Source organism: Bidens hawaiensis, unplaced genomic scaffold (assembly GCF_021521415.1).
Source record: "Bidens hawaiensis isolate Kalapana, Puna unplaced genomic scaffold, B.hawaiensis_p1.1 tig00059730_1, whole genome shotgun sequence".
Lineage (NCBI taxonomy): Eukaryota > Viridiplantae > Streptophyta > Magnoliopsida > Asterales > Asteraceae > Bidens > Bidens hawaiensis.
Window position 1 is genome coordinate 53,511 of NW_027506444.1, and position 16,607 is coordinate 70,117.

At 34.9% G+C, this 16,607-nt stretch overlaps 1 pseudogene across 1 annotated transcript; it reads left to right on the forward strand.

The window, feature by feature from the left end:
- Window positions 1-3,774: 3,774 nt before the first annotated feature.
- LOC143617875 (uncharacterized) lies at window positions 3,775-9,468 on the forward strand (annotated as a pseudogene). Its single transcript, XR_013150906.1, has 20 exons — window positions 3,775-5,019; window positions 5,137-5,340; window positions 5,541-5,645; window positions 5,788-5,853; window positions 5,934-6,098; window positions 6,181-6,255; window positions 6,345-6,498; window positions 6,597-6,732; window positions 6,817-6,886; window positions 6,975-7,102; window positions 7,231-7,287; window positions 7,367-7,552; window positions 7,640-7,732; window positions 7,848-7,933; window positions 8,056-8,122; window positions 8,204-8,270; window positions 8,364-8,500; window positions 8,654-8,745; window positions 8,866-8,932; window positions 9,018-9,468. The product of XR_013150906.1 is annotated as an uncharacterized LOC143617875 (transcript).
- Window positions 9,469-16,607: the final 7,139 nt, after the last annotated feature.

A 16,607-nucleotide genomic window follows, 5' to 3' on the forward strand; every position in this document is an offset into this window, starting at 1 on the left:
AATGATATAAGAAAAATTTAAATCCAAATTTGAAACCGATATTATATCACTATTGTTCGAATCCCTGTTTAAAAACAATTTGTAGTTTACTATACAAACCCGAATTATTCGACAATGATACATCTTTATTTTCTTTAATTTGCAATTACATGTGACTTTAAAATTTTATTATAATAGGTCTGCAACTTCAATTTTGATATGTTCTTATTTTCTTATTCACCATTAATGCTAATGAATGAGTTGGTTAGGATTTATATTTAATAAAAATGAAATTGAATTAATATATTGAAATGACTTAAAAAATAAGGACCATATATTAAAATGAGTTGAAAAAAGGCAAGGATGACTATTAGAGTGACAAGTGGCAAGAATGAGTAGTCTTTTATTATAATAGATAGATAGATAGTGTTCATGTTAGCATTATTTTATTATTAAATATTGTTTTAATAAATAACTCAAGTTAAGTTATTTTTAATGACAGCATTAAATGTTAACCACGTAAAAATAAAAAGACAAATTTTTATGCTTGCAAATGATTAGTTTTTGTTGAACCACATAAATGCAAATCATGCTAGCATGCTCACGAGTTAAAAAAAATTACAGAAAATAATAATAACCAAGAGTAAATTACATGCATGGTTGACTGGTTCACATATTAAGTTAAGCTTTTAAGAAATTATACATATGGTTTCGGCAGCTTACCTGCTCATCATCCTCATTGTTCCGAAAAGATGAAAATAAATTTACGTTGTTAAGATAATCAGGGTCGGCTCAACGAATGTGGAGGCCTAAATCAAAACAAAATTTTGTGGCATTTTCATGACATATGCTAAGAAAAAAAAATTGTTTATTACAGGTTTTGAATTCATAACCTATACGTTAATAACAACTAAGCCTATTATCACACCAATACATTACTTCGATTTTACTTTACATATTTATATATAATGTTTTTTTTTTTCATATTTGGAGACCTTAATTAAGTGTGGGCCTAAAGCCCTAACTTGTTTCCGCTGTCCCACGAGCCACCCCTGACATTAATGTAGAAATGCGTTTTACTCGCAGGCTATGTGTTATATATCATTCATCTCATTTTCTATCATTTACATAAGCTACTTGCAGCTTTTTCTTTATCATTCAACCTCATATTATACATCATTCTCTATAATTTTCAATTGTTTAATAACAAAAAGAAAATGATAAAAAAAACAACTAAATTAACTGACTCGATGAAGGGGCCAATGACCCACATGATCCCCCTCATTTGCACCCAATCACATGTGACTAGGGGGAGAGAGTGCCGATGTTCAAATGAGCTTACGGGTGTCACATAGGCCACCCTGTGGAAACTTTTACTTTTTAACATAAAAAACGAACAATAATCCATTTCAATACCAAAACAAGTGACAAAGTAAAGAGTTAATATACGTGTAATTCACTAAATTTAAGAACTTTTCACAAAATTAGAATCAAATTTTAATGTGTAATCTACTCTGAAAACTATTTTAGTAATTGTAACTGCTATTTGTTTAAAATACTCACGTATATAATATATAAAATATCATTAATGAAAATATGTTTCAATGTTGGGAAAATGCCTCACAATGTCCATACTATCTTATTTATTTCAAAAATATCCACTCAAACCCTAGCGAAGCTGAAGATATTCAATAGGTGGACGCCGGTGTTTAGAGTTAATCACATATTGTCGTGTGTCCAGATATGAGCAAACCCCTAATGCATTTATAAGGTTGCTTTTTTGTGGCGTTTTAACGGTATAACGATATCCGCTGACGTAGAATAATTTTATCTCTAAAAAAACAGGTATTCACGCGTGGAAAGTGGAGATGGAGGGAATTCCGGTTCTCCTTGCACTGGCTGAACGGGGAGTCCCAGTCTCGTCGGCGGTGCACGCAATTTGTAAAGAATATGTGAAAACAGCAGACCACGTAATTATATTGTGCGAATTTACTCAGTCGGTTGGAGTGTCATAACAACGTGGTGTAAATTACCATCTATTTATCTATTTTTGGCCAAAGAATTGTTGAAACTTCATTGACACTTAAGTTTCCCTAATCGAAAGGATAAAGCATTTTACGTGGTTTGCCTTACTATGATATGGAGCTTATGGAGGGCAATGAATTCGAAGGAAAGCCGGTTGGTTTAAATAGAGCGATAGGAGAAATCAAAGTTCTAAGCTACTTGTGAGCAAGAAACTGGTTAAAAATCTGGCTTTATTTATTTTAAAACTAGGTTAACTACCCGTGTATACACGGGTTGGGTAAACTATATTAACAAAATATCAAAACAGTGTAAAATACTTATACTAATTTGGTATTAGATGAATGAATATGAATATGTATTGCAATGATGAATACAATAAAATTTTCATAAAATAAAAAAAAAGAAAATCAGATAGTAAATTTTCATTAATCTCTAAAAATTTGTTCATATACAACATTTGTAATTGCCCTCTTCATTCAATATTAGAAGATTGACTCTATCTCTAATTTTAATCGAAAAAGTGCGACATAAATCTTTAAAAACTTTCCTTGTATACAATGCTTAAAATTTATTTAATTAACTTTTCTTACTAATAACACAAGATTGCCACTAAAAACATAAATCATTTAGTACTAATATTAATTTGATATGTTGATTTATATTCTAAGAGTTTAAAACATGCTAGTCCATAAAAACTGAAAAAGTATTTTAAAACATAAAAACATTATTTTAAATATAAAAAAAGCTTCGTTTTTTCAAAGCAACAAATCATTTCAAACAATATGAAACCATTATAGGTTTGGGATAGCAGGGACCGTTAGATATTTTGGTCATATTTACATGTTTTTTTCCTGAAACGTAGTTATTTAGATTTAATGCATATGAGCATATAACACAACATGGTCGACAAAGAAAACTACTGTTGTTAACATTTGTTTTTTTTATGTGAAATAAACCAATTTTAATAAGAAAAAAAATACGATAGTAAGATTATATAAAAATTAGTTTAAAAGCTTTTAAGCATGTATTATTATTATTATTACTATTATTTTTGGAATACAACACAAGTTATAATTATAGTCGGAAAGTGAAAGTCTTTAAAAATCACGAATAGTTTTCAAAATTAAAGTGTTATGTGTAATTTATAGTTTAAATTAAAAATAAGATTAAGTTAAAAAGTTTAAAGCATTCACTTTTTTTTTTTCTGAAATTATTAAGATTATTATGTTGTACCATTAAATTGTAGGAAATAATGGAATGTCATATTAAACTTTTTGAAACAAATATTGTAAAAGGATATCATTAAGAAAAATTTATTTTTGTTAAAATTAAATATTATAGGAAAAACGTGTTAGAGAATTTTGGTTATTTGATGTGATAAATAGATAAGTTATGAAAGGAGTTAAATGATTTATTTTAATAAAATAATTAAGAATTTAAGAAGAAAAGATAGGGGTGTCACTTGACAAGATATTAAACCAATTAAGGGATATATGGTTGAACAATCATTTTTGTTTATTACAATGGTAGACGTAGAATGATTTATTTTCTCAATATTTTTACGTGATAAAAAAAACAGAAAAGAAAATAAAAAAAATACATATATACCATTATCCTGGCATCCAAACACCCCCCTATAGGTTTGGATCTAAAAGCTAAAAGCCTAAAACCCTCATTCCCTCCATCTCTTTAAAACACGCCACATTGTTTGGAGGGAGGAGTAATAACACAAACCATATTATCCCAACCACAACCGCCGCCGTCAACTCCATGGCATCCTCCGACAACCAACTCGCTCACGTCGCCACCATCCTGGGCTCCGACAACTCCCAATTCGAAACCCTAATCTCCCACCTCATGTCCGCCGCCAACGACCAGCGCTCACAGGCCGAAACCCTCTTCAACCTCTGCAAACTCCACCACCCCGACACCCTAATCCTCAAGCTATCTCACCTCCTCCACTCCTCCCCTCAAGCCGAAGCTCGCGCCATGTCCGCCGTCCTCCTCCGCCGCATCCTCACCGCCGCAGCCGACGACGACGACTCCCAATCGCACACCTTATACCCTAATTTATCACCCTCCACTCAATTCACGTTGAAATCGACTTTACTCGAGTCCGTCAGCACCGAATCGTCCAAATCGATATCCAAAAAGCTATGCTATACGGTTTCCGAGCTTGCGGGTCTGCTGGTGCCCGAAAACGGCTGGCCCGAGCTTCTCCCGTTTATGTTTCAGTGTGTGACGTCGGCAAACCCTAGGCATAGAGAGAGTGCGTTGTTGATTTTTGCTCAGTTGGCTCAGTTTATTGGGGACACATTGGTGCCGCATTTGGATACTTTACATGCCGTGTTTTTGGGGTGTTTGGGTATGGGAATAGACCCGGATGTGAGGATTGCGGCGTTGAGTGCTTCGATTAATTTTATCGAGTGTTTGGAGAAGGCGTCGGACAGGAACAAGTTTCATGACTTGCTGCCGTTGATGATGCAGACGTTGACCGAGGCGTTGAACTCCGGGGAGGAGTCGACGGCGCAGGACGCGTTGGAGTTGTTGATTGAGTTGGCGGGGAGTGAGCCGAGGTTTTTCAGGAAGCAGATAGCGGAAGTGGTGGGGGCTATGTTGCAGATTGCGGAAGCGGAGACGTTGGAGGAAGGGACGAAGCATTTGGCGGTTGAGTTTGTTGTCACGTTGGCGGAAGCGAGGGAGAGGGCGCCCGGGATGATTAGGAAGTTGCCGCAGTTTGTTAAGAGGTTGTTTGAGATATTGATGAAGATGTTGTTGGATGTGGAGGATGATGCGGCTTGGCATAGTGCGGAGGTTGAGCATGAGGATGCGGGCGAGACGAGTAATTATAGTGCTGGGCAGGAGTATTTGGATCGGCTTTCGATTTCTTTGGGTGGGAATACGATTGTTCCGGTTGTTTCTGAGGTTTTGCCGGCTTATTTTGCTGCGCCGGAATGGCAAAAGCATCATGCAGCACTCGTTTCGTTGGCTCAAATCGCGGAAGGTTGCGCAAAGGTAGTACCTTTTTAATGATTGTGTTTTGGTTTGTAATTGTATTGGAACCTAAATTTGAAATATAGCATTTTTTATATATGCATTTTTTAGAAGGTGTTTTTTGTTATGTTGATATAGGTTATGACAAAGAACTTAGAGCAAGTTGTCTCTATGGTATTGAACTCATTTCATGATCCTCACCCTCGGGCTAGATGGGCGGCTATCAATGCAATTGGTCAGCTATCTACGGATTTGGGACCCGACTTGCAAAATAAATATCATCATCTTGTGCTACCCGCATTAGCTTCTGCGATGGATGACGTCCATAATCCACGTGTGCAGGTGAGTATGTTACCGATAGGATTTTGTCATTTAGTATGGATGTGTATAAGAAATATTTTGAAACCGAATCTTTAAAGGCCACAAATTTTGGTTACTTGTAAATTGTCATACATTACTTGCTAGAAATGTGAAGCAAAAGAGTTGCATTTTGTTCCAAATAAAGAAAAGTGTTAATGTTTTGTCATATGTATGTTTTGCAGGCACATGCTGCTTCAGCAGTGCTCAACTTTAGTGAGAACTGTACACCGGAACTTTTAACGCCATATTTGGACGGGATTGTTGGAAAATTACTTGCATTGTTGCAGGTATGTCATCGTGTCTTGATAGCCAAATTTCTGCAAATAATTTTTTGATTAACCAAATAGTTTTAGCACTTGATTTTTCAAACGGACACGCTCAAATTTCTTTAAGTGGAGACTAATTATTGAATCTATTTTTGTAATCCAGAATGGTAAGCAGATGGTCCAGGAGGGGGCTTTGACTGCTTTGGCTTCGGTTGCTGACTCATCTCAGGTATCTGACATATTCTTTTCTGTTTCTTTACTTGATTATTTACTTGTAATTTTGGTTCTCACATGGTATATGTTTGGCAGGAGCATTTTCAAAAGTATTATGATGCAGTTATGCCTTATTTGAAAACCATACTTGTAAATGCAAATGACAAAACTAATCGCATGCTTCGTGCCAAATCTATGGAGTGTATTAGTTTGGTTGGAATGGCTGTTGGAAAAGACAAGTTCAAAGAGGATGCCAAGCAGGTACGGTTTTTCAGTTCTTCCTTATATTTGTTTCACATGCACAGATCGTGTTAAAGACTAATAATTTATTGTGTGGTTTAAGGTTATGGATGTCCTTATGTCACTGCAAGGTTCCCAACTGGAGACAGATGACCCTACAATAAGCTACATGCTGCAAGTATGCTTCTTATCTATTTCATGTTACATAACTTTTCGTAAAATATATAAACTTTGTTGTATTAATAATTTTGAACTTTTCTTTTGCAGGCATGGGCAAGACTTTGCAAGTGCTTAGGGCAAGATTTCCTCCCTTACATGAATGTTGTCATGCCACCATTGCTTCATTCCGCTCAACTTAAACCGATGTTACAATTACATCTGCTGATTCAGATGCTGATATTGATGAATCTGATGATGAAAGGTCTGTAATTTTTTATTACTTTGTTCATCTCTTACAGGGAATCTCATTATTTGTTATCAGTTTTGGATCTTAATAAGTTTACTTTGTACAAATTGCAGCATTGAGACTATCATGCTTGGAGATAAGAGGATAGGGATCAAGACAAGTGTCCTTGAGGAGAAAGCTACAGCGTGCAACATGTTATGCTGCTACGCTGATGAGTTAAAGGAAGGGTTTTTCCCTTGGATTGATCAGGTGGAATATCCTTTAATTTATCTGTTTGTTTTATGCATCTTTTTAATATAACAAGCTGACTGTTTAATGATCAAATTCATTTAGGTTGCTCCAACACTAGTCCCACTTCTGAAGTTTTATTTTCATGAAGAAGTTAGGAAGGCTGCGGTTTCTGGTACTAACTTACCTCTAAATTCCCAATAAGCTTAATACTAATCAAATATTCTGTTTTAGCCAGCATTAACTATTTATTTGATTTGTAGCTATGCCGGAGCTTCTTCGTTCAGCAAAATTAGCTGTTGAGAAGGGTCAATCTCAGGGCCGAAATGAGTCATATGTGAAGCAGTTGTGTGACTATATCATACCAGCTTTAGTAGAGGCTTTGCAGAAGGTTATTTTCAACCTCTTTTCACACTGATAGAAATTAGATAATGTTTTATTGCAAATTAATGGAAATACTTCAATAAGACTGAGAACAATGCTCTAACAAATCATTATTTGTTGAATTTTGGCTTTCAGGAACCAGAGACTGAAATATGCTCTAACATGCTGGAGGCAATAAAGGAGTGTGTACAGGTTTGATTCCTTATATACTTAATTTCAACTTCCATTTGTAAAGATTATGAGAAATATTCTGATTTTTTTTTTGGTTTAGATTTGTGGACCCCTTTTAGATGAAAGCCAAGTCAGAAGCATTGTGGAAGAGCTAAAACAGGTGATGACAGCTAGTGCAGCTAGAAGAAATGAAAGAGCCGAAAGAGTCAAAGCAGAGGACTTTGATGCAGAAGAGGGTGAAATGCTCAAAGAAGAGAATGAACAAGAGGAAGAACTTTTTGATCAAGTATGTGTTTATTGTTCACTGGTTATGAATTTACTCTTTTATGCTGATTTATTTTTTTAATAACAGTTTTTTCTTTCTTACACTTAGGTTGGTGATTGCTTGGGTTCTCTACTTAAAACTTTTAAGGCTCCGTTCTTGCCTTTATTTGATGAGTTATTGCCTTACCTGATGCCTATGTGGGTGAGTTTCATGACTTCATCATATCTTTGTAACCACTTCTTGATCTTAGTTGTTATACAAATGCTTTTTGAACGCGTGACCGTAATATTAACATCCTGTTGTTGATGTACTCTAGGGCAACGATAGAACATCTGAGGAAAAGAGAATAGCCATTTGCATATTTGATGACGTGGCTGAGCATTGTGGGGATGCAGCTGCAAAGTAAGTCTTTCCATTCTTTGGTAACTCAAAATGGGTGGCTTTTTAATTATTTAAAATGGTACTTCTTATAGTGTTGATGTTTTTGGTCTTACAAATATACATTGTATTATTACTTGTTACAGATATTATGGTACTTTCCTACCAGCTGTGTTGGAAGCATGCAATGATACAATTACAGATGTCCGCCAGGTATGCATGATTATATGTCATGGTGGTTACAGTTATCATTTTATCAGGTGCCTAATTCTAAACATTTTTTATACTTGTCAGGCTGCTGTTTACGGGGTCGGCATGTGTGCTGAGTGTGGTGGAGGTGCATTCAGGCCATATGTTGGTGGTAGGTTTTATCTTTCTTTAATTCTTTTTATAGTTTCTTTTTCTTATCTGCACTTATTTGAGTATTAATTATGCATCTTTTGCTATATTATAGAGGCTCTTTCCAGATTGGATGCTGTCATAAGACGTCCTGATGCGTTACATCCGGATAATGTTATGGCTTATGACAATGCTGTTTCTGCTCTTGGCAAGATTTGCCAATTTCACCGTGATAGTATTAATGCTGCTCAGGTGATTTACTCTTTCTTTACCATAAGTAACATATCTCATTAGTCATTAACATGTTCATAAACATGATGTTTCTTTTTATGAAGTAGATTTTGTTGGACAACAAAGTGAATGATGTTTGTAATAATATAAATCCTTATTTTTTCATGTGTTCAGATTGTTCCTGCATGGTTAAACTGCTTGCCATTAAAAGGTGACTTGATTGAGGCTAAAGTTGTGCATGATCAGCTTTGCTCAATGGTGGAAAGGTAAAATCAGTTAGATTATGAGTTTAAGTCAAAATGGGTCGGGCCAGGTTGACTTGAGAACATATTTTGTCCATTACAACTGGCTGTTAAATTGTTACATTTGTATTGAATGTCATCCAGGTCTGATGGAGAATTGTTGGGGCTTAACCATCAGTATCTTCCAAAGATAGTTGCAGTATTTGCAGATGTACATTTCCACACACAAATATTTTAATTATTATTTATAATTTTCATTGTATTCATGTTGTAATTTGATTGAATTTTTGGTTTAGGTTCTTTCTGCTGGTAAAGATTTGGCCTCTGAGGAAACGGTTACCCGAATGATCAATCTTCTGAGGCAGCTTCAGCAAACATTACCACCGTCTGCATTGGCATCTACCTTGTCATCATTACAACCTCAACAACAGCTTGCTCTTCAATCCGTTCTTTCTTCTTAAAGGTTTTATATGTTGGTATTATTTATTTGTTTGGCGTGTGTATTATTTATTTGTTTTGGTCCACACAATATATACTTAAAATTCATTTTTGCATGCATTTGGGGTTGTGAAAAGATGTGAAAATAGGTGTAGGATGTGCATACATACAGTGAACAGTTTGGTCTGTGTCGGTAATTTTGTCGAGAAAGATGCCAAGGTTTTGAGTTTTGTGGTCTTGGATTGGGTTTGCATAAATAGATTGAGATTGTAACTTAAATGTTGGATCTTTTTTATGAGATTGAAGTTTTTGGATGAATTTAGCTGTTTTTATCTCTATTTTCTTTTTGTTTATGCTGTGATTTGCTGAAGATCATGATGCAGCCTTGAATGTGTATTATTGAATACACTGTTTATGTTTTCTTTTTCAAAGACGCAATATGAATACGAGGAGCAACAATGTTAAACCGTGACGGTGCTAAACACCTAGCTAAGTTAAACTGGTTTTAGAACCTGTTGGGTCCTAAACTGTAATAAAACTAGAAACTGATCTCAAAGGCGTCGTCTGTAAATCTGTTTGGTCTCTGTTTCCAGCATTTTCCAGAAAGTACGTGTGTTTAAATACATAGAAATGTGGAAGCTACTACCTTTTGCTTTGTAGTCTTCTCAACAAAGTTTAATTTCGTGCTTTCTTGAAGTTTTAATAGTTTGTTTAGTTAATTAATGCTCTTTTGATACTATTTTATTTTTTGAAGAGAAGCAACTGTTAAATGTGAAGATGTCTGCTTATGCTGTTGGAAATTTACAGAATTTATTCTTAACGTTCAATAATTTTACACTTGTATGTTCAAATTTCAACAAACACTCTAATTACGTTTCAATTTTGTGTAACATTTCATATTTTAGGCCAACTTTTGTTAGTTTTGAGTTTTATAGTCATTGCATATTGCAAATACATATGAGGGCAAAATAGTACAACCCCAATTTTGTTCAATCATGATTTTGAGCCCAAAAAAAAATCATATACAAGTGTTTTCGTTGCACACTAGCTATTATCTAACTATAATTAACGACTTTGGTGTCAGTACCCCTATTGAGTTAGGTGACGCCACCATAATGGCCCATACCATTTTTTTATTTTAATTTTATAATTAAACGGTTATTCGCCTTGATTCACCATTGAACGCCTGAAACAAACAACATTCGGTTTTTACTAACGCTAGGATTTTACCGACTATTTTGTTTCCTTCCAGTTCGTAACGAATGCAACCAAAACCGATCGAATTCACGTCGACCCATTGCCGCAACGCCTGGGATAAACAACTACCAACACCCGAGTTTTACCGACTCACTGTCACAATGTCGGGACCGACAACGCTCGGGTTTTATCAACACTTAGGTTTTACCGACCGAACAAACATCATTTTATATATTTTATTTTTCTTATATACCAATCTTTTTATATGTTAATTGACGAATTGGGCTTTAACACTTGGATTTACCAACATTGTTTATATGGTACCATAACAAACTTAACCGAAACGGTACAAATTCGCGACGATTCACTGCCGTGATGCTCATGACCTGCAACGCTCAAGTTTTACTAGCGTCCGGGTTCACCTACCTAATAAATGTCGTTTTAAATGTTTATTTGCTAACGTGTTAGTCTTTTTATATGTTAATTTGCCAATTTGTTTTTATGTTTTAACGATTGGGTTTTGCCAGCGCGGCTTATACCGTAACGAACATAATTGATACTGATCGAATTTTCGAATCGCCATTGTAACACTCGGTTTTAACCCTAGGGTTTTCTTACCAACGTCCGGGTTTACCAACTGAATAATTGTGACATTAGTTAATACCTCTCTTAGCAGGGCCGACTCCGAGAATTGAAAAAAAAAAAAAAAAAAATTTGGGCCGAAGGCGAAAAATATTTTGGGCCTTAGATAAAAAGAGTATGTTGTTGGGTTTAAACAATTTAATTTTTTAATGGGCTTACTTGGTTATAATTTGGGTTGTGTAAAAAACTTTTGTATAATAATAGGCTTAAACATGATGATTTGGGTTGTGTAAAAAAAACCTTTGTATAATAATAGGCTTAAACATAACTCAAATGAGACTAGAACCCACAAACTTTTGGTTGGGAGTTATACCCTTTTGCCACTAGACCAAGTTGTTATGTGATTGAGTTTAAATATTAAATATATATATTGTTTTTTCATAAAAATACATATAATTTTTTTATAAAAAAAATTCGGACCTAGCGAGGTCTCGGGCCGAAGGCCGTGGACCACCCAGCCCGCCTCTAGGGCCGACCCTGTCTCTTAGTGCTGCACGAACTTTTGTTGGGGACATTGTAATGTTATTTATGCCTTAATTTTATTGTATGAAGTCATAATTTTATTGTATGAAGTCATAATGTCACACTATGAGCACGCAATGCCGCTTGATGAACTTGGGCTTCAAGACAGTCCGTTTATTAACCAAAATCCTAACTTTTTTTTACGTTACAAATCCTCTGTTTATCATCCAATTACTAGATCTATGTCAAGACAGTCCGTTTATTAACCAAAATCCTAACTTTTTTTTACGTTACAAATCCTATGTTTATCATCCAATTACTAGATCTATGTCTTAAACTCATAAACACACGTAAAAGGTTCAATCTTTAGATGAAACCCTAACTTTTATAGAAGGGAAAATTCTCAAAGAGCCATTTAATAGTGAGAGATTCCAAATTTGTCTCCCCAAAATCATTTTTCTAGATTTGTCCCTCTTTTAACGCATCGTCGACGACGTGTTAAGTAGTCCCGCCGATGAGATAGCTAACACATGGTCAACGACGCGTTAGGCATCCAAACCCATGGTCAACGATGCGTTAGGCCCCTTGTTTGTTTTTTTTAATATTATATTATTATAACTATTTTTACTTATATTTGGTTTTCTTTTATAACTTTTAATATATAAAGTTTTATATAATTTTGAATATACCGTTGAGACGTGTTTTTTTATCTATCTGTTGACATAAGATTTTTTTTAAACCATGTCGAATCAAATTTTGTTGAATATTTCGATATTAATTTAGTACCGCTCGGTTTTGAGTAAAGTTTATGTCGGTCTGTAGAAAAAAAAAACATGTCTCAACGGTATATTTGAAATTATATAAACTTTATATATTAAAAGTTATAAAAGAAAACCAAATATATGTAAAATTAGTTATGATAATATAATATTAAAAAAATAACAACAAACAAGAGGCCTAATGCATCGTTGACCATGTGTTTGGATGCCTAACGCGTCGTTGACCATGTGTTTGGATGCCTAACACATCGTTAACCATGTGTTTGAATGCGTAACGCATCGTTGACCATGTGTTAGCTATCTCGTCGGCGGGACTACTTAACACGTTGTCGACGATGCGTTAAAAGAGGAATAAATCTGGAAAAATGATTTTGGGAGAACAAATTTAGAATCTCTAACTATTAAAGGGTTCTTTTGAGAATTTTCCCTTTATAAAAACCCAAAATGAAGAATTTCAAACCGAGATTACGAAGCTCGATTCTTACCTTATCGTGACGTGCATGCAATAAGATGCTTCTATCTTTGATCTTCAACTAGCAAACAAGCTCAATCTTCAATATTTGATGATTTTCATTTTCTTTCTCTAGGATGGAGAAGATGACGAAACAATGACTAGATTTATATTTTCCGTTGAAATGTTTATATACAATACATAACTAACTTTGATTAATTACATAACGACTCCTTGATTTCCATAATTAACCCCTGAGTCTCAAATCCATAAAAATACCCATTTTTATTACCGAGCATTATTTATTATAACATTCGAGTCGTTGTATACGTTGTGTTAGCCATAATTTGGTTTGGGCCAGTCCATCGAGCCTATGATGGATCGGTATCTTGGGAACCAAGTCGAGCACATTACTTGGGCTACAAGTTATTTAATTAATTGTTTAAATATGTTTTTACTAATTAGTATTTGAGTATGATAATGGGTTTGTATTTTAGTCTAATTAGGTTTTCATGTTTAAACTAGTATATATACCCGGGCTTATGGGTTATATCATCGTATTGTAATTTTTCGAGCTAATGAGAATTATAAGAATCGAGCTTATTTAAAATATTGTTTGTGCTTTCGTTTCTAGTTACCAAACTTCAATTGATATCATAGCTCGTTTTAAAACACAAGTTCGTTTCTTTAATTTTACAGTATGAAGACTCATTTTATAAAAACAACAAATATTCTTTAGTTGTTGGAGACATGACGCAAACATCAATTTGGTGGCGGTGATTGATTTCAACACAAAGTCAAAAACAAGAATTTAGTATTCTGGATTAAAATACTTCCTTTATTAAACAAGAATTGTTTTTAAGACCCAGCGCAACTTCAAGGTTCTTCATCGTTTTCTTTCTGTTTCAATATCGATTCAAGAACCCTAAAAACCTATAGCCGACTGAGAAGAAGAGGAGTCATGGGTGATTCTTTAAACTGCAACACTCGTTAATTTTCAAACCCAAAAACCCGACCCGTTTTAAATTTTCGGATTGACTTTTATTTATTGATATATTTTTTATAACGTTTTGATTATCTTGGTTATGACTCTATTAACATCTCTTAATTAATTTTCTATGTTATAACTTTCAATTTATGATTTTATTCGAAGTTTTAAAGACATGTTCAATTTCATTAATTTCTTTGACTAATTTAACCAAGTTGAAACATCATTGGACTATTTCTCCTATAAATTGAGCTTCATATTTCTGTCCTTCACCAATTTTGATCAAAGATCATTCAATTGCATTTATTTTTTGTTATTTTGAGAACAGGGACCTCCTGCTCTGAGAACTCAAGCATGAGGATTTACGCCTTTTTCAAAGAGTCTTGGAGCAGAATCCTCCCTTGGCCGACCAAGCCCCGTACAGCCCGCAAGAAGTTTTTCAAGACTTCTTGGACGAGCATGGCGACCAACTGGCCAAATCCTGATTTCGTTTTGCTTCTCCCGGTCGTCGAGCCTGATCGACTCGACTCTTTTCCCTGCCCCCCCGGCCTCTCACTTCGTTTCGTTCGTCTTAGAATGAATGTTGGCCTAGATAGAGGAATAAAAACTAGTTCGACCGGAAGGGAGAGGATAGGCGAATCAGTAACTGAAATGAAAGCAAGTCTTATGACTTTTGACCAGCCATCCAATTAAGTCATTTTAACCTTGTTTTTAACGATTTTTGACATATATAAACACCACTTCACTTCTACGAATCTTGCACCACAACTCATTTCACTCCCAATTAGGGATGAGCAAAAATTGGTATGGTACTGATTGGTACTGGTACCGAACCTATCGTCGTGGTGTAGTTGTTCTTTATGAGCCGAACTGAACTTGTCCAACCGGTGTGGTATCGAGCTCATCCCTAGTCCCAATTATGTTCTAGCTCTTTAATTTGTGCAAATTCCAAGTTTGACCAAGAAAAGTCAAATTGCCCAAGTTTAAGTTTATTTTTTTTTGTCTTGTGTTCACTCCTCGGGTTAGTATGTTGATTTTTTGCTAGTTTAGTTTGTTTAGGATGTTATGCTATATTAAAAATATTTTTCAAACGACATTCGTTAGACTAAAAACGAACTCGACTCGCTTATGTTTATTTTGGACAAAGTTTGATTAGTTTTCTACATATAACTTTTGAAACATAAACTACTAAAGTTCTAACCAAAGGATAATATTTTTACCATGACAGAATCGAATCCGACATAAAAACCGGGTTCGGGTCCAACTAAAAACGAACCACTTGCTTAAACCATTTACTTACCTTTTAGGCCGTTTAACTTTCTTGAACGGCCGAACTTATAAAAATTGATTAACAAATATCACAACCCAAATACTTAATAAATTTTACCAACTTGGGTATTTTTATGTCAAAAACATTACTAAATCAATTATAGAGGGAAAAATATATTTTTCGTTATAAACTCTAAAAAAATCCAAACTTTGAACAAAACCTATCGTCGTGTTTGATATTTTATGTCTATTATTTTGAATCTAGAATTTATTTCTAGGACCGCTAGCCGAACCGAACTTGTCTGGTTCAGCTCGCTTAAACGCTTAGTTCTCTTTCACTCGCTTACTTTAACAAGTGAGTTTTTCATAACCCATTTTCATCTTTTAGCATTTTGGGGTGTAGTACGTTACAAATTTTTATTGTTATTTCATGTTTCATGTTGTAAACCAAAATTCACATATGTGTCTCGTATGTATTTGCTTCATACCATAATACTTGTAAGTTATGTGATTATGTGCTAGTTGTTTACTGTTTTTGTTTGTGGAAGTGACTTATACGCATAAACATACTCATAGTGGGAGGGTACGACGGGACGTACCTGCGCCGCCTAATTCTTCAACTTATGTTGGAATGCTTGGTGGTTCTCTTTTAATACTCCTAGTAGGTTGGCGAATGGGGGTTCCCTAGTAGATTTGGCTTATGTCAAACGAACGGGAATATCATCTATTTATTTTATTTTACTTTATGATTGAGACGCTACATCTTGACTTGTGAATGTTTTACTTTTCATATTATATACATATGCAAAACTTTATGAATTCTCACCAACAATATTGTACAAAATATATTATTTTAAACGTGCTACAGGTTGATGTTTAATTTGAGGATTGAAGACTAGATGGTTTGATCATTAGGTTATTAAAAACATATCATAATGATATCCAAAGTTATTGTATTGTTATTTGATTAATGCCAAATTGGGTACTCGTGATTTAATGAAATGAAGTAATTATATTTGTCACATTAATAGTGTTATGTGCTTGTGAGCAATCTGCATGTACCTCCCGACATATTCCGCCCTGGCATACTACGCCCAAGGTCGGGGTGTTACATAAACCATACAGGAGGTTCTTCAATTCCTTTACTTTGTCCGCTGCTTACAAAGAACAACTACACCATGTGGGCGCTTCGGGTCAAAGCCGTGTTCTGAACCCATGATTTGTGGGATGTTGTTGAGTCGAGATCAGGAACGGCAGTAGATGAAAATAAGAACAGTGTTGCGATTGCATATTTGTTTCAATCAATTCCGGAAGAACAAATCATCCAATGTGCCCAATACGAAACCGCCCGGGAAATTTGGAATGCTATCAAGACCCGTTATGTAGGCGAAGAGAGGGTTAAGGAGGCTCTCTTGCATACCTTAATTATTAAATTTGAAGCCATGAGGATGAAGGGCACCGATACTATTGATGACTTTTCCGGGAGACTATCGGGTATAGCCTCAAAGTTCGTCTCGCTCGGCTCTACACTCGATGAACAAAGGCTTGTAAGAAAGTTTTTTACAAGCATGCCTAAGCGTTTTATAAACATTGTTGTCTCGTTAGAACAGGTTATTGACTTGAAAACCATAAAGTATGAAGAAGCGGTAGGTAGATTAAA